Source organism: Amborella trichopoda, chromosome 10 (genome assembly GCF_054954075.1).
Source record: "Amborella trichopoda isolate Santa Cruz 75 chromosome 10, AtrichopodaSantaCruz75HAP2 v2.0, whole genome shotgun sequence".
NCBI classification, from domain to species: Eukaryota; Viridiplantae; Streptophyta; class Magnoliopsida; order Amborellales; family Amborellaceae; genus Amborella; species Amborella trichopoda.
The window spans coordinates 1225789-1245168 of NC_142345.1; the positions used below are offsets into that span (position 1 = coordinate 1225789).

Below are 19380 nucleotides of genomic sequence, written 5' to 3' on the forward strand. Positions count from 1 at the left end.
GATGTTGCATCCCCAATTTTTTAAGTCCTAAAATTACTCCTACATTGGGTTTTACTCGAGGGAGTAAATTGACACTACACTTCCTTGGGAATATAAAATCATTTGGCTAAAAGTATTTTGAGAAATTCCCTAAACGATTTGTTCCATAAATTCATGAATTTCACATTTGGCAGTGACATTTTTATCCAGGGAAAGTGAGATTATGTTATTGTTATTGCCCTCAAGAGAGAGAAAGTGAATACCACACACATGTATGGAGAGAGAAAGAAAGAGGAAAGAGATAGAGAAGCTAGTAGAAAATGTTTAACTATATCCACTAGTCTGTGTGTGTGTGAGTGTGAGTGTGAGTGTATGGGGGCTTCCAAACATGTTGTGCTCAGTCCAAGCTTCGAACTCGTTTCGGCAATAATTTGAGGCTTATAGACTAGGTCCAATCTAGGCCTAATAGATACGAATGCCGGGGTGGGGACCGGGCTTCCCAAGCCAAATGTACTATACTTTATAGTCCATCTATTGTCTATAACGGAAGAAATTTGTTTAGAAGTACTTGTTGTCATTGATAAGTCACTGTTTCAATAAAACTTATCATGGTAATGAATTATGTGGTGGATGCTGGTGTTCTTCATATGGTAATCCAAGATAAACTTGTAGGTGGTTTTGACATATAAGATTATCTTCTTGAAAAGTTGTTTTTATTTTTATTCAAAAAAATAAATTGTTGAAAATTACATGTTTTTAGCAAAAATTAACAAAAAAATAGTTAAAAATTGCTGAAAAGGTTAAATAATCAAATAATATATTATATATAATGCCAGGAATGTACCAAGCAACCAATAAATTAATATTATACAAAGTTCATTAATTTCAAATAAGATGGACTGCTCTAGATAAGATAAACTATCATCCAAATAAGATTATAGTCTAAATACGTGCTATATATCCTATTTATGTTTTATAGCCATCCATAGATGGAGGAAAAGTGTGGCGATGGTCCACATACTACTTCCCTTGTATACGTATTAGGGTTAAATCTACAACCCAAGTTAAATGGACGGTCCAGATGTGCCGGCTTACACCAAAATAGTGTGTCAAGGATGCACAATCGTTGGATCCTAGATTATAACCGTGTAAATGTATTTAACTTATAAAGACTATACTCCATAGATTAAACCTCTCTATAATCCATTACACTTAAAAATCCAAATTTCAAAACTTTTTTAGGGACTCAGATCATTAGCCAAAAATACTGAAATGACAGATCAAATTTTTCACTCCATTTTTGGAATTTTTATTTTATATTTTTCCTTTCATTTTTCTTACTTTCCACAAGATAGTCCACAGACTTTGTGATCCATAATTAATTAGGGTGCGGTTTGTATAGAGCCGAGGCTCTAAACAATCAAAGTAAAGCGCCCCTTCAAATAGACTCGAAACATATTTCAATATTGGAAATATTTGTGATAGCATTAAAATATATTTGTATTTTTAATTATAACATTTAAAGCTTAAAAAATAGTGTAGATCGAGCCAATCTTTAAAAACTTGAAAATTTGTAGTAAAAAAAGTGTTACAAGATGCACTATTTCCAAAATTTGAAATCCATTTTTTTCTCATGTCCAGGCATCTTGATGTCGAGATAATCAGTTTGAGGATATTGGTCATCAAAACAACATCTTCTAGTGAAATTTTTGAGGTGGGCTCTAATTTGATCGTTTAGAGCATTGGCTCTACATAAACTTTTTCCATTATATTATCTTTCATTTTCATTTTCATGTATACATGCTCCGCCATGTTGATTAAAAAAATCGCCATTTCGACCCAAAATCAATATCAGATCAAGGTGGCAGATGTTTCCATATGGAAATTTCTCGAAATTGGCCACTTTCCTTAATTTTTTGCCAAAAGATATTCTATTTCTTCGGGAGTGTATTGTCAATTTACTCCCTATGATTAGTTTTAAGACCCCAAATTTTGGGGATATAACCTCTTTAACACATAGATTGACCTCAATAAAAAAAAAAAAAAAATCCTAATTGCATTCTCAAAGCACTTTTAAAAAAAAAAGTCTCAAGATTGAATAAAAACCGTCCAATTTTTGGAGAGTGAGATCTAAGTGTTAAAAAACTAAAAATTCAAATTTTTTTTTTTTTTTTTATAAAAATAATCATCTAGTGATTCTAAGGTGGTTCCAAAAATTTAGATTAAAAAAAATCCTCCTCATCTAATAATCGAGGGAGTAGAAGTAAACTCTGCTTCCGAGGGAACATAATATAGGTGTTTTTACACTTTCGTGGTTCGGTAGACTTAGGAATGTGTGATTATCAGAATCTCAGACACTACAAGTCGGGTCTGATTCAGATTTTCTAAACATCATTGTAAACAACTTCCAAGAGCACTAAAATTGCTAATTATCACCTCTCATTCACCAATAAATTTCCAAATAATGTAGGAATGAAAACAAGGGTTCACTATGTCTTAGATTGATTAAATACTCACAAATGATGTATACAAATAAGTGCATGTAGCATACTCATACAGGACCACACTATATACTTCCTCATGCATAAATATTTCCTACAAGGATTTTTCACCATGAATATTTAGCATCCTCTTTAGAGTCACAAGAGTATTCTCAAAAGCTATAATTTGGATTCTAAATAGGTAATTTCTTAACGTTAAATCTGAGTTTTGAACTCTTAGATATTTATATTTTTGGTGGTTCCTATTCAATCATCATCATCATTATCGTTCAAGCTTTATTCTAATTATTTGAGGACGGCTACATGAGTCATGTTCCTCCACTTTTCTTTATCAACTAAAAGTCACCATGGCTTTTCTTACTACTTTTGTTCTTGTCCTTTTAGGCTTTCTCCTTGCCTTTTTAGAGTTTCCACTTGAATCAAATTGCACCTCCCCACTGGTGTTGTATTAGGTCTAGAAAGCATACGACCAACCCACCTATCGTCCCCTCATTTATGGCAAAGGTTACTCTTAATATTGTGTTCTTATAGTATTTATCATTTAATATTTTTTTATAATAAATTCTCAAGCTTTTGTTGAGCTTGTCTTTAGGTGAGCTTGTCTTTAGGTCCCTATTGAATCTTAAGACAATAAATACGTTATGGAGACTAAAATGTGTTAAAAAGGTTTTCTATGAGATTAGTCGCTAGGTCGAAGAAAGGAGGTTTCATAGATTAACCTTAATAAAAATTTATTTTCTAATTGTATAGTCTATACACTTGAAAAAAATAACGTCTCGATAGATATTGAATAAGGACCATCCAATTTTTAGACAATGAAATCTAATCGTTAGAAACTCAAATTTCAATTTTTTTTCGAGAATAATCATCTACTCTTTGCAAATAGGTCAAATTATGCTCCTGAGAGAGCATAGTACACGCGCTCATCCCACCATCTCCCTATATCATAGAGACCATTTATACATGTAATAAAGAGATCAAATGACTTGTACCCGTTAGATGCCAAATCCAAAAGCTTCGGGTAAAGTTAAAAAACACCTTCGTTTAAACTAGTGAGATAGTTTTTTTTAGTGGTGTCTCTCTTTAGTAAGGGCACAAGCGTTAGGGGTGGAAATGAGTCGGGTTGGGTCCGGGTTTGGGTCCGGTTGGACCCAGACTCGGATTTGAAAATGTGATATGAGACCCAGGCTTGGATTCAAATTCACCAAACCCAGACCGGGACCCGGACCGAGACCTACTGAACCCGACCCAAATTAAAATATCTATATATTTAACTATATTTAAATATATTTTATTTATTATGACTCAAAAAATATTATCAGACCCACACCCGATCGTACCCTGCACCGAAAAAGTGTTGGGGTGCAAGATTTGGACGCGTACCCACAGGCATCGGGTCTACACCCGAAGTCCCGGTCCATTGCCACTCAAGCGTGGTCGTACAGGGATGACATGCTCCCGCGGGGAGATACAGTCTCTTGACTTTACGTGGAGAACAATCGCGCTTCCGGGACGACTGCTCTCGCGCTGCGCTCTACCTTTCAGAGAAATCGAGGCATTTCCAGCTTTTCGAGCCAGCGCCCTGGTAGCTCCAAGGTGAGGCTTTTATCTGTTATCTTTTATTTTGAAAAAAAATTTCCATTAGCTTCCTCTATTTTGATTCTCTCTAGGTCTTAAAATTGCTTGATATCCAATGAATCTCTGGCTTTGAGATAGGTTTCTACTTTTATTTTTTTTTTTCGTTTTTTTTGGATTTTTTTCCTGATCTTTTGGCTGAATTTTATGCAATTATGGAGAATATGTGAGTTTGTTGTGCTTGATCCAAGGTTTCTGATGTCATTCCCCATATAATTTCTTCCTGCATTGTTTTTTTTTTTTTTGGTTATTTCTTGTGGTTTTTGTTTTATTTCTCATTAGATTTGCATTTGTGGAGATTTCTCATTTAGGTTTGTGTTGATATAGTGCAGTGCTTTTCTCTGTAAATTTTCAATTCTAGTATGGATTCTGGGGCTTTTCTATGGTTTATCTTAACATTTGGCGGTTGTTTTGTGTTTTTATTTTTGTGGACATTAATTTCTGAAGAAATTTGTCCTTTGATCACTTCTCCCAGTAAAAATGTGGTCCGTTTTTTCCTAAAAGAATTCTGGTTCTTTTTTACCTCTCCTTTTGAAATTTCCTTTATTAAGGGAAATCAAATCTGTGAAGTGTAATGCATCCCCATAGTGCCAATGCTTGGTAATCGTGGTCTCTTTTTTATCTCTCGCTCCCATGAGTGGGAAAACATACTTTTGTGGTTGTTATTGAAAGAACTAGGTTAAACTAATTAAGAAAATACCAACCGGAATCCTGGTTCTTCTGAGAAATTTAAATTTAAATCTTTCAAGAAGGATGCTGTTTAGTTCTTTTTTTATTTGAGTTTCGCGAGAATTTGAAATTGAAACCTACCAACTGAGGTTTTTGAGGATTTGTTGCTTTTTTATCCTTTGTAATTTTTGTAGTAGGTTAGTTTTTGTATAATTTGGAAATTTTCTGTTGACCTTTTTTTATATTCCTTAATCAAATGCTGAGAGAACTTGAACTGTCTCGGAATGAAAAGAACGTTGTTTTAAAATTCAAATACAAATTGAATAGTATCACTAACTCAAAACTTTAGTTCTTTTGTACTGTAATGCATTGTTGTAATGTTTGTTTGCTGTTAGTTGTATAGTAATCGTATGAGAGGTGGTTCAATCCATATTCTGGTTAAAAGAAGTCATTTTATTCGGGGTGGGGTTAGGGGGCTTGAATTTCTTGGTTAATGATTTTTAAATATTTATTTTGATCATCAATTGCTGATAAAATAGTCCTTTCTGTACTTGTTAGAATACTGCTCATGATTTTTCTTGATTGGAAATCTCTCAGAGTTTTGCATTTCATTCCATTAATTAATGAGGGTAGTTGAATTGTGAAGTGTCATGCATCTTGTCATTCAAAATATCTAAGAAATGATGCTCTGTTGCCGCATTTCTTTATTTAATTTCCTGAAATGTCTCTCTTCAAGCATGTTGAATAAAATGCAAAAGAACACCAAGTCCTGATTCTCCTGAGAAATTGGAATTCAAAGCTTTTAAGATAGATGTCACGTATTTCTAATTTTAGTTGAGTTTCTTGGGAGTTCAAAATGAAACCTATTTACTGTTGCTTTTCAGAAATGAGGGCTTATTGGCCTTTGCTGTTTTGCAATGGATTCATGACTAATTGATCTATTCATGATGTATTTCAGTTATTTGTTTATGTAAATGAATACAGCATCATTTTGTTAATTTCCGAATTGCATACTGAAAGTATCTGGAACATCTTGGGTGTGACTGACTCTAATTCAAAGATTTTATGTATTAAATAGACCATTAACTTGGCATTTTACTTCCTATTAATGGGAAAGCAGTAACAATTCCATGTCATTTTCTCACAGCAGCTATCATTATGAAATTTCATATGGCAAAGTCTGTATCTGCAAGCTTATTAAGAAAAAGAAAATCTAGTGTGTTGAAATGCATTTAGATGCTTGTATGTAGGCTCAGTAAAACATGTGTATGTTTCATCATGAGAAACATCAATAACTGCAACTTAAAACACTTATGAGCCCTTAATTGAGATCATCTTATGTTAGAGTGGACATCTATACCTCTCCTGAGAAGTGCTAAAACCAATTCCAATAGCGGGTACGAAATTGTCTTAGATTTGTCACTTGGCCTGGTTGACTATCTAGAAGGAGACAAACATTGCAATTCAGGAAGCATAACCTGAACTATTGAAAAGAGTACGTATATATTACCTGCAGGAAAAGCATACAATTTGTGGACCCTCACATCAACATGTGATAAAGGCCCCTGTAGATCCCAGCCAGGATGGCTGGCATAATGGTGACATCGGTACCCTGCCAGAGAGAAGGCAAGGGAAAAGAGAGACGATGGGACAATACTCCTCTCTGTAGGGAAAAGTATTAGTCCAACTAGATAGAAGTAGAAGACCCTTGTCTTGTTCTTGAGGGATAACCCTATCTTATTTCTAACTACACACTCCAAGTCAACCCATTTGATCCTGGGAGGAAAAGCAGATCCTAAATTTTCTACCCACATGGGCTTGGTTATAGCTAGAGGTTAAAGGTTGATAGGGGTACCTAAGAGCCATAGGACCGATATTGGCGCTGTCTCATCTAAGGTTTGTGTACCCTCGCGGAGGAGAAAAAATATTGGTCTTAGGGATGAATCTTTCTGAAAGCTTAAAATTAACATGGAGTTCGCCATTTTAAAGAGCCCCCTCAAGAAGGATGAAAGCTCGACCCTCGTGAAGGCAGTAGACAATTAGTCTCCGAACCACATAGGGATGAGCGGGAAGCCTTGCACCCTATGACTATATGAGGCTTCTCACCAGAAATAATATGATTAAAAATGTGTTCAGGAATGCTCAAAGGGAAGGAAGGTACCTTATCAAAAGAGGGATGAACGGCAGCTTTACCTTTAGAAGAATGGGTACCTATACCTTTCAAAGAAGGCTCTTGCTTCTTGTCTTTGGAGGCCATGGAAGGCCTGAGAATCACATCTAGAGTTGAGATGGACAAGAAGAATAAAATATTACAACAAGGCTGAATTTAACCATGTCTCGAAATAAGAAGAGCTGTACTGGTACCAAAGATCCATAACAAAATGGCTCAAAGAGGGGGATAGGAACATGACCTATTTTCACAAAATAGCCAGTAGCCATAGGAGATCTAAATCCATTGTCCTAATTATGGATGGTGATCGGTTCACCTGAAATCAATGGAGTCATCACGTCTGGAGAGACCCTTCACTGACACACCGGAAACCCAACCCAATTAAGAGCCATCTCGAGGAAACAATCTGAATGGCTGGGGAGACCCTTCACTAACAAAAAAATCTGCAGAGTCATTGCTGATCTGACTAAGACAAAGTGTCCGGATTGGATGGATTCCTGTTGCCCTCTTCCTCAGTTTCGGGAGGTTCTCGCCCTGGACATCTTTATCCCTTTTCTCTGAATCTTATCACAGAGGAACCATCAATAAAGGCATGAATTGAACATCTATTGCCTTAGTTCCAAACGTGGACAGGGCAGTGGTGTTAGACTTCAGACCCATCAGCCTGCTGAAGGCTCTTAATAATCCTTTCTAAGGTTCTGGCTACCCAACTAAGGCAGGTCCGAAGCAGCGCTATGTCACCAAACCAAATTGCTTTTGAAAGATCATCAAATACTTGGCGGAGTTGTCATAGCCAATGAATGCCTATACTACAAGCACCAAACTAAAGCCCCTGTCCTTGTTCTAAAACTGGATTGGGTGTTCCTAAGATGTTTGAACCAGGTATGGGAATGAAGATCGACATGATCAAGACCAAACTCATTGGGGGTGCGTGTAGAAGAGGGGCTTGTTTTGAATCTCACCAAGAGGATAGGATGTGGAACTGATTCCATCTCTAACAAATACTCTGGCCTCGTGAAACGAGCAAAGTGCGATGGGATGGGATTGTTGGGAGGGTTGAGAAGAGATTTTTTTTTAATGCTAAGAGAACAGATTGTTAGCTTGGAAAGGACGGTTCCTTCCCATTGGAGGAAGACTTACTCTGATAAAAGCTGCCCTTTTGAAGATTCCATTCTACTAAATATTCCTTTTCAGGATGTCCTGATTGGTCTCTTAAAGGATAGATAATTTCATCAGGAACGTTCAATGGGCAGACAATGGAGAAAGCCTCAAATTCCACCTTGTGAAATGGGATACAGTCTACAAGTCCAAGAAAGAGGAACGTTAAGGCCTAAGAAATCTTAAGGACACGATTTTACATCTTTTAGGAATATGATGGTGGTGTTTTGCCACAGAAGAAGGCCACAAACATGGGCTCAATGACTCGAGTGGTTGCCAAAGGGTTCCCCAAATAGCAGGTGTCGGGGATTTGGAAAGCCATCCTCACTGCTTACTAAAGTTTTTACTCTCCGGTGAATAAGTCAAAACAGACAATCCAATTAGGATGTCGAAAGACAAGTGGTTAGGGGACTGTGCATTGGAAAGTTGGTTCCCATCTTGATTTGTCGTGCTATTGGACCAAGATATCACAGTGTGACAGTCTTATGAGAACATTGGAGGCAACTTGGTCTGATCCCCTAAATTTATAGTATACCTCTCATAAGACAAGATGCATAACTTGTGTGCTTAATGATCGTACTGAATGCCCATTTCATTTCACAAAGATGGAGTGACATAACGGTATGGGAACCTTCACCCTGCCATCTAATTTACCTCTACCTAGAGGGGCATCCACAAGAGTTTCAAGCAAGGTTTGGAGCATTCCTGTTTCAACAATTATACAAGTGACCTCCTGGTTGCTGTAAGCAAAATATTCTTGTGTCGGACAACCTTCAGTGAAGAGGTATTTAGCAAACTGTTGCGACATGCTCAAAAATAGCATTGAAACCGTAGATGATCTATTCTTACACTGCCCCTTTAGCTGTTTGGCATGGTTATCAAATACAGATTTGTTCAATATGTGTTGGGATACTCCTGAGTCGGTGCACTAGTTGTTTGTTACCTGCTTCTCAGTTCCCTCCTTGCCTTGGGCCTCCATCTGTGGCACACATCTGTTCTGGCCCTATTTTAGGTCATATGGACCAAAAAAAGCAAGAGGATGTTTGAAAGCCTAGTGTCACGCATGGAGTCTGTAAAGGACAGGATCAAGGCACTGGTTATCCTTTGGGCTACCAACCAGACTGCGTTTCAGTCTTTCTTGGCCTCATGCCTCACACTGAACTAAGCTATAACGCGAACTTTTCCCGTGTCCATCCCTTGATTCAGCCATGGGCTGCCTCCAGGCATGGGCGACATCAAACTTAATTTTGATGTTGCTCCATGGGAAATTAGGGAGTAGCTGGTATTGGAGGTATTTTCAGGGATAGCTGATTGACTGCACTGCTGACCCATTTGGGGCTGATTGGTGTTGCCTCATGACCCCATCTACCTTTTCTGAAGCAAAGGCCCTGCTAGAAGAACTAAAGGTAGTTAATCGGAGTTGGGGTACATCTCCCACAATTGAAGGTGACTCCTTGAACGTACGGTGGAATCTAGAGGAAGTCTGCTGTGAAATGGTAGCACGATGCAGCCCACTTCAGGTCACCTTCATACCTTTTCGGCTGGAATCCAATGAAAGAGCTGATTCACTGGGCAAATAAGGGGCCCTAGCTGCAGATTTTGTAAACAACCACCACTTTACAAAGGGGGTGAAGTTTTTTTGTTTGGTTTCTTGGTTGTTTGTTTCTCTTGTTATCCCTGAGAAGACTTGTTTTTTCCTCCATTTTGTGCCTAGCAGTATGCTACCTGCCTGCAATTTTGGATTGTTAGTTTGTAATGGGACATGTAAACTTCATCACTATTAATTCCCCCTGCATCCCTTACTACCCCCCCCCCCCCAAAAAAAAAAAAAAAAAAAAAAAACAAAAGGGAAAAAGTAAACATTATTTATACATATATAGAAAATGTGTCATTGATTACAAAAAAGAAAACCGATTGAGAATTTATCAGAATATTTATGATAACTTACATCAATTATATTGAGAACAGAAGTTACTGTTATCTTATGAATCAGCAACTGATAGAGAGTTGTGGATTATCGATGGGACTTGTAAACCTGGTTGATTAGATCTTCACTTTTAGTGAGGAGGTGGCGACCTTTACGTACATGTTTTCTAACAAAACATGAAGCAAACAAGATGAAATGCGGCCCCACATAAACAGAAACATCACCTCTTTGTCAGCTCTATGCAGAATAGTTATGTAAAAGAACTCTCTGCTACCTCATATGATTTCGAAAGAAAAGAAAAATCGAATTAAAGGAACATACACCACTGGCAGTAACTGATGCTACTATGCCCAATAGTCAAAGTGGTGATGCAAGTGGAATTGAAGGTCTGATTAGTATTTTCAAAATATTTCACATGCTCTAGGAATTTTTTTGTTTCTGTTATTGAAACTGTAATGAGGGTTCATCTATTGTGACCAGCCAGCTGGCCAGTTCAGACCTGATTCAATATTTTCTAATATCATCATCATACTAGCCTTATCCCAACTATTTGGGGTCGGCTACATGAATCTTTTTCTGCTATTATGCTATATCAAGGGCCATATCCTCAATTAGACCGTAAGTCACCATATCCATTATCGCAACTGCCATCTATGTACTTTTTGGCCTTCTCATTGTCCTTTTAAAGCCTTCCACTTGAACTAAATCGCCCCTCCAAACCGGCGTTGTTCTAGGTTGATGCTGCATATGGCTAGACTAACTAAGTCTACTTTTCCTCATCTTGTCACCTTTTGGGGCCACCTCAAGCTCCCTTGGATGTATTCATTTTGAATTGTATCCTTTCTGGTCATGCCACTCATCCATTCCAAGTTCTTCATCTCAGCTACACGTATTCTATAGATATGTTCTTTCATGACTTCCAACATTCCATCCCATAAAGCCTGGCTGGTCTCATAGCTGTCTTATAGAACTTCCCCTTTAGTTTCATTGGTATGCGACGGTCACATAAGACTCTAGAAGCACATTTCCACTCGTCCACGCAACTCTAATTCTATGCACGATATCTTCCTCAATCTCTCTATTCTCAGGGATAATCGACCCAAGATATCAAAAATAGTTTCTTTTAGGTACTTCATGGCTATCAATATTAATTAATTCTTTGTTCTCTACTTCTATTAGTACTAAACTTACATTCCGTATGTTCTGTCCGAGTCTACTTAATTTTAAACCTTTAGATTCTAGAGTGTCCCTCCAAAATTCTAGCTCTGCATTGATGCTATTTTTTATTCATTAATGAAAATTATGTCATCCGCAAACAACTTAAACCATGGTATCTCATCCTGTAGATGTGTAGTTAATTTGTCTATAACCAAAACAAAGAGATATGGGCTCAACGCTGTTCCCTTATCTAGGCCTACTGTTATTAAAAACTTATTTGTCCAATATCAAGTTTGTTATTATCATCATCATCGTCAAGTTCTTTATCCCAACTATCTGGGGCCGGATACACAAATCCCGGTCTGCCATTGTGCTATATCAAGGCCATAGCCTTAATGAGGCCATAAGTCTCCATATATTTTCTCACTACTTCTAACCACGTCCTTTTGGGCTTTACCCGTTTCCCTTTTTGAGACTTGAGCCAGCTCGCACCTCCTAACAGGTGCTATAGTGGGTATGCGTTGTACATGGCTAGCCCACCCAAGTCTACTTTTGCTTATATTGTCACCTATTGGAGCCACACCTAAGTTCTCCTGAATGTATTCATTTCGAAGTTTATTCATTCTTATCATGCCACTCATGCATCTCAACATCCTCATCTCAACTACACTCATTCTATGGGTATGTTGTTTCTTGACTACCCAGCATTTTACCCATAACCCAGCTGTCCTATAAAACTTCCCCTTCATCTTCATTGGTATGCAACGATCACATAAAACTCCAGTTGCATATCTCCAATTCGTACGCCCAACTCTAACTCTATGTGTGACATCTTCTTCAATCTCTCCATTTTCCTGGATTATTAACCCAAGATAATGAAAGTGCACTCTTTTTGATATGTCTTGTATCAGTCTTAACTACTTCCTCATCTCTACTCCTATTATTACTAAATTTGCATTTCATAAACTGTGTCTTAGTCCAGCTAATTTTAAAACCATCAAATTCTAGAGCATCCCTCCAAAGTTCTAACTTTATGCTGATGCTGCTTCGGGTCTCATCGATCAAAACTATGTCGTCCGTGAATAACATATTACCTCATCTTGTAGGTACTTAGTTAAGTTGTTCATAACTAAGATCAAGAGGTATGGGCTCAAAACTGACCTTTGATATAGACTTATTGTCACTAAAAATTCATCTCTTCACTAGTTGTTCGTATACTAATTAGTAATCCCTCGTACATAGCTCTCACCAAGTCAATGAATCCTTTCTTTTTCAACACCTACCAAATTAAATCTCGGGGTACTTTATCATAAGCGTCATTTAGATCAATAAAGACTATGTAGAGGTCTTTGCCTCGCTAAACTTCTCAATCAATCGCCTAAGTATGAAAATAGCCTCAATTGTTGACCTTCCTGCCATAGAACCGAATAGGTCTTTTGCTACACTCGTTTCATGCCTCGGTCATTTCTCAATCACTCTCTCCCACAGCTTCATAGTGTGGCTCACTAGTTTGATCCCTCGATTGTTCGTACAATTTTGTAAGTCTCTTTTGTTCTTGTAAATAGGTACCGCAATATTTTTTTTCGATTCGTGTAGTATTTTCTTTGTTCTCATCTCCCCATTTGAGCAACTTAGTCAGCCGGTCAATGTCGATCTCCTCATGCACTTACATATCTCTATCGAGATACCATCTGGTCCTAAAGCCTTTCCTCTCTTCATCCTCTTCAAAGCTTCTTTCATTTCTGATATCCTAATCTTACGAATGTATCTATGACCTCCTCCCTCATTTATGCCAACGGTTCCTTCTACCACTGTGTTCCCATTGTGTTTGTCATTTAACAATGTTGAAAATACACTCTCTACCTTTAGTTGACCTCTTCATCATTCAACAAGACCCTTTGATCCTCACTCCATTTAATGTGGTTTAGATCCCTACACTGTTTCTCTCTCATTTTTACTAATTTGAAGCCATTTGTTTCACCTTTTCTTGTTCTCAATTTATTGAATAGATTATCATATGCCTTAAGTTTAGCCTTACTTACTATTTGTTTAACATTTTTCTTAGCATTTTTATATTGTTCTAAGTTTTGAACATTTCTATTACATTACCAAGTTTTATAAGATTATTGTTTTTCGCTAATGGCCTTTTGAACCTTGTCGCTCTACCACCATGTTTCCTTAACGAAATTTCTTTTCACTCTAGTTTCTCCTAAAATTTATTTCGTCACTTTCTTAATACAAGTAGCCATCTCATTCCACATAACATTAACCTCATGTTTAGAATTCTATTTTCCTTATTTAACTAATTTATCGCAAAATAAGTTTATTTTTTCATGTTTTAATTCCACCGTCTAATTTTCAAACACCTATTAATTTCACCCCTTCTCTTTCATCAAGTTTGTCATTATAACACTTATTAATCCATTGAACCATGACTTTGTTGTATATCTTTGCATGGCATTGTTGTGTTGCATCAAATTTGCTGATGGCAGGCATATCAACATATTTTTGTTGGCCTGCTTGGTGTGGTATAAGTTCAAATCTCTTGCTGCCTGGTTAGGCACTTTTGTTGTCATCTCCATAATAAAATGTAGAGATGTTTCTCTATAATTAAATATTTAAATAATAGACTTTTGTCTCTAAAAATTAGGCGTCATTTCATGGCAGAGCAAAATAAACTGTCCTGTTGAGAGGGGTAGGCAAGATATGTGTTATTTTCCAAATCATGCTCATTATTCCTAGTACCAAATGGCATTTTAAAACTAAATATAATCCCACTAGTCCCAACTTTCTCGTCAAATAGCACTAACTTGCATCATCAACTGGATTCAAGGTTAATATGTAGAGTTTAAAAAGTCGTCCCCCCTGGCCGCCTAGCGGCCAAGCTCCCAAAATGCCTAGGAGTGCCCTAGGCGATCTTGTTCTGAGGCGGTGCCTCGATGCAACTTCGCTGAGGCTGGAAAACAGGCCCTTACCCCCTCCCTCCCTTAAAAAGGCCCTCACACAACCCCCCCCCCCCCCCCCCCCCCCCCCCTCTCTTTAAAAAGGAAGGAAAAGGGTTTGGGGGGAAAATCAAAGGAAGCGTAAGCCCCTTTAAAAAATTTAAAAATAGTCAAGGCTAATGGTTAAGAGTTTAAGACCCTTCTTTCTCACTCTCAGGGCCATATGTTCTCTTTTTCTACGTATGAGAAGAAGAAAAAGAAGATGGCCTCCAAGTGTTCGATGCGAGGCCTTTCCCTCAAACAACCACACACATACCCCCATATGCTCTCACTCTATATATGTGAAGATGGAAAGAAGAAGATGACCTCCAAGTGTTCTATGTAAGGCCCCTTTCTCTCACGGACTCATATTCTCTCTCTTTACATATAAAAAGAAGAACATGTCCCCCTAGTGTTCATACGAGACTTCTCTCTAACTCAAATGAGCCAATATACTTTCTTTTATATCATCGTCATCATCATAGCTTTTTCCCAACTATTTGGAGTTGGCTACACGAACCTGGTATGCATTTCTGCTCTATCAAGGGCCATATCCTCAGAGGTCATAAGCCCCCATATCTTTTCTCACTACTTTCAACCATGTCTTTTTGGCCCTACCCCTTGCCCTTTTTGAGCTTTCCACTGGAACTGACTCGCACTTCTTAATAGGTGTTGTACTGGGTCTACGCTGCACTTGGCCAGCCCACTTAAGTCTACGTTCTCTCATCTTATCACTTATTGGAGCCACACCTAAGTTCTCCAAATGTATTCATTTTGAATTCTATCCATTCTTGTCTTGTCAGCTCTCACACATACAGGCTGATATATATATATATATATATATATATATAATATCAATAGTTATGAATATATTCATTGTTTGGGAAAACAGATTGCTGTGAAATGGTGGGACGTCTTTGTCTACCACAATTTAGACCCAAACCATATTATACTAAAACAGGTCCCAACTAGTTTCAAACCTTCTTCCTACTTTAACCCAAATAATATGTCTGAGTATATATCCCAAATGAGAAAACACAATCCTCAAGCCACCAGAGCCGAACTCGAAAAACAGCTATATGAGATCTTTTCAGAAGAAGCCGAGACAGCCATAGAAATAGATGCAATTGAAGTACAAGAAGAAGATACATCAGCCCACGGTATGTCCCAAAAGCAATCATTATACTAAGCCCATGACCCGATGGAGTATTATACACTATTTCATGTGATATGACACAAGATGCTCAAATATGCCTTGATATGACTAAAAGCTGCTATGACAAGACTCAATATTCCTCTGCCAACATACCTTCGTGACTCAATAGTGCCCTTGAAGTGATTCAATATTCTTGCCGACATACCCTCATCATCATTCACCAATGTACGACAAAAATAAAGTAAAGATTCCCTTACCCTTCGACGACCATCCGTACAACCACCGGTCAAACCAACTTGCCACATAATGAAAAAAGCTATATATTCCCTTCAAGCGAATCTTACCGTACTCGCCACGTAAGAAGAGCATCCACCCACTTCTCTCTCCATGGATTGAAACGAATCTTGCCACTTGAAGCCAATAATTGAAGAATGAAATATGATTCAGAAGAACTTGAAGTCCGAAGCATATATATATGAGACCTCTCCTCAGTTACTGGCATCGGAAGATTTCAGGACAAGCTCAGAAGAATACTCTTGTCCTGTTTTTCTTCTTCTTCTCTCCGCTTCTCTTGTACAATATTAAGTAGAATGTTAAGAGTGTGATGTGTGATTGTCATTTCAAGGATCTACCAAAGTTTTGTCCACCCGAGTGGAAGTCGTTTTGCAGTTTCTGTATTTGTACTCTGTAAGTATGTTGTAAGTTTGCTTTTCGTCTGTAAGTTTTATTCCTGTACACAGTATGTTGTCACTGTAAGTTTCTGTTATGTTGTAAGTTTCTGTTATGTTTCTTTATACAAGTATGTTCGTCTGTATGTTGTAAACCGTATGTTTTATATAAAGCTTGGATAAAGTTATGTTAATTCGTATTGTACTAAGTGTTCAAATTTATGAGAATACCTATTCTACTTGGTTAGTAATAGATATAGCTCATTTTTCAATAGTCATAATAGTTTTACTATTTTTATACTTAGGTTATGTCAGATTAGTTTAGTTTAGACTTATTGTATGAATAGATATTGGAAAATTTAGTAGATCGTTGCGTTAGAGTAGATCTTGTGGTGTAAATGGTATCAGAGCCAACTCTGTAGAAAACGTTGTAGATAATGCTAAAATCAACATAAATCTTTGTTTCTTATTTAAAGTGCATTACAAGTAAGTGTTAGTATGTTATAAGGTAGAAACACTACTGATATTTACCATTAGGGAAAGTTGGTCCGACAGTTGAGGCTTAAGAGCACCCAGTCGAGAGACCGTTAAGGCCAGGAGAGTCGCTGAGGTAAAAAAGACGTAAGAGGTAGCCAGAAAAAGCACTCATCCGCAACCTAATAATGACAAATTTCATTAGGAATCTATCAAGTAATACACTATCACAAGCTAGTAATACTCTAAGGATAAAAAACAAAGAAGAAGTTGTAATAGACAATATTGAAAAACAAATCACAAATTGGAATATACCTAAAGTACCTATTTCAGATATATACAATAAAGGAACTTTTAAATTAAAAGTAGGTTATGCAATAAAAACTGTAGAACAAACAGTATCAGTAACTAGTAATCAAGAAAACTTTCAATTATTATCAGATAAAATAATACAGGTACATAAAACTAAAAACTATAATTATTTACATACAAGATTAATCCAGGTAGCTATTAAACCCTTAACAAGATTAGGATTAAATAATTCTATCCTAGTATGCTTAAGAGATAATAGACACAATAAGTTTCTGATTCTCTATTAGGAATGATAGCATCAAGTCTATGTAGTGGACCAGTATATTTTAACTGTTTCCCAGATTATTCAATATCCTTAACTGATCCTAATATCTTAAAAGTATTATCATTAAATCTTAAAACCCAAGGTTTTGATATGTTACCAGGATCTCAGAATATCCCTATTGTATACAGAATATATTATAAAATAATGAATACATTATGTCCAAATGCTGTCCAAATGGATACCAAGGAAAAACTACTCTCTTCCAAACAAATATTGAGCAATCAAATGTAATAATTCCTAAAACTATACAATGGTCAGATATTAAATTACTAGAATCTTGGAACATAGATAATGAAAATCATCATTTAAAAGCACCAAATACAAATATTCCTGATAGAATAATAGAACACCAGGATGGGAAAATAGAAATCCAATTCCCCAATCAACTAATAAAAGATGATACAAGCATTCGTCAATCTATACTTCGTCAATCTATTAATGGATCACCTATATCCATTAGTGAATCATCTAGACATTCTACTTCAAGTAGAATGAATCCAAAAATACAAAGTTTATTAAGAACAAAAGATAATATAGCGTTTCCACAATATCAACCCACATTAAAAACTGAACCAAATCTGTCTGATACAGAAATGGATTTTCATATTTTAACTCTCACTAAACCATTATCTAAACAATGGATAGAACAAGATTATCTTTCTAAAGAAAATAAAGATATACGAGAATGGTATTTAAAAAGATTTCAACCCAGATTAATAGAATTATTCCATAAAAGGTATAATAAGTTATATAAATCGAGAACATGTAATATAGGATTTTTTACATGGTTACGAAGAACATTAATTGAAAGAAATGTTGAAATTCCAGATTTTAAAAAAACTAATAATAAAATAAGTACCATAGAAAACCAATATATCACATATCAAACCATAAAAGGTATCAATATAATCAGTATACATCCTCCAGAAAGAAGCATAATTATAAAAAGATCAAACAAAGAAGGAGAAAGTTTAATTGTTTCAGAAATAAGAGCTACTCCTTATAAAATGACATCTGGAGAAATTGTTCATCGAAATGAACTAATTTCACATATTATTGAACAGAATAATTATACCAATTTATGTATGCAATCTATAGGAAAACAAACTATGAGGATAGAAAATATGATCAGGCCAGAACCAATTCCAGAACCTAAAAAGACTTTATTATTTAAACCTCCTCCTGAATTAAATAAATTTCGGATGATTGAAAATAATAAAACTTTAATGGATCAACTTATATCCAAATTAGCTGATCTTGATATAAAATAAATAAAAGGAAAATCTAAATTAATACCAGAATCTTCTACTTTAACTCTTCAGGAAGAAATACCAGTAATAGAAGATACTATTGAACACCAGACATTAGCCTTTACAGAAGCAAATACTCCACAAATTCAGAGAATAGCATATGGTAAAGATTGGAAACCTGCCACTGCTAGACCTTACCATCTTAGACCCACACCAGTTGATATTCAATTTGAAGAAGATTTAATATCACATAACACTTCCTATTCTGAAAGATCAATAGTTATTTGGAACATTGATGGTATGGCTGAAACCCAAGTATTAGATACTATGAAACATATGACAATGTATGCTTTAGCCTGCAAAATGGTTGGCAACCAAGATCAGGAAGTCGCCAAAGCCATAGTCTGTGGATTTATTGGATGGCTAAGAGGTTGGTGGGATTTTCACCTCCCTGAAACATTGAAAAATCAAATATTAACCAATACTCGTCAATGGACTGTTAAAAATGAACAAAATCAAGATATCCTTTATTCTGAAAGTGATGCTGTTAATACACTCATTTATACTATAACACTTAACTTTGTGGGGAGTACTGCATTAATGGAAGCTCGATCTGAGGATTTACTTTCCAACTTAAGATGTCAAACTTTATAGAAAAGGCAACAAGAAAATACCTATTTGTTTTAAATGCGGCAAAGTAGGTCATTATAAAAATACATGTAAAATTAAGAAAAAACTAAATGCAATTATATTAGATGAAAGCATAAGAAATCAAATATATGACATTATCCAATTAAATAAAGAAGAATCTACCTCAAGTTCATAATGTAATAGTAGTACTGATATTTCTCTTATAGGACAAATAGAAGATGAAGATATTATAATTTCAAGCTCTTCTGATATGGAATGTTCTTGTAGTATGCCATCTTGTAATATGTTATCAAAAGAAGATTCATTAATCTTAGATATCATAGATAAGATAAATAGCCTTGATGAGAAAAGAGAAATCCTTACCCA

The 19380-nt window shown here is 36.2% G+C and overlaps 1 protein-coding gene across 11 annotated transcripts in view; it reads left to right on the forward strand.

The window, feature by feature from the left end:
- The first annotated feature begins 3981 nt into the window (after positions 1-3981).
- LOC18427990 (uncharacterized) overlaps positions 3982-19380 on the forward strand; it is a 40509-nt gene continuing 25110 nt past the window's right edge. For 10 of the 11 annotated variants that reach the window (XM_088850333.1, XM_088850339.1, XM_020663534.2 and 7 more), the window contains exon 1: positions 3982-4076. The gene's annotated coding sequence lies outside the window, so the exon portion shown is untranslated. Of the gene's footprint in view, positions 4197-19380 lie in introns of all 11 variants that reach the window. The other variant, XM_088850335.1, reaches the window with a different exon arrangement.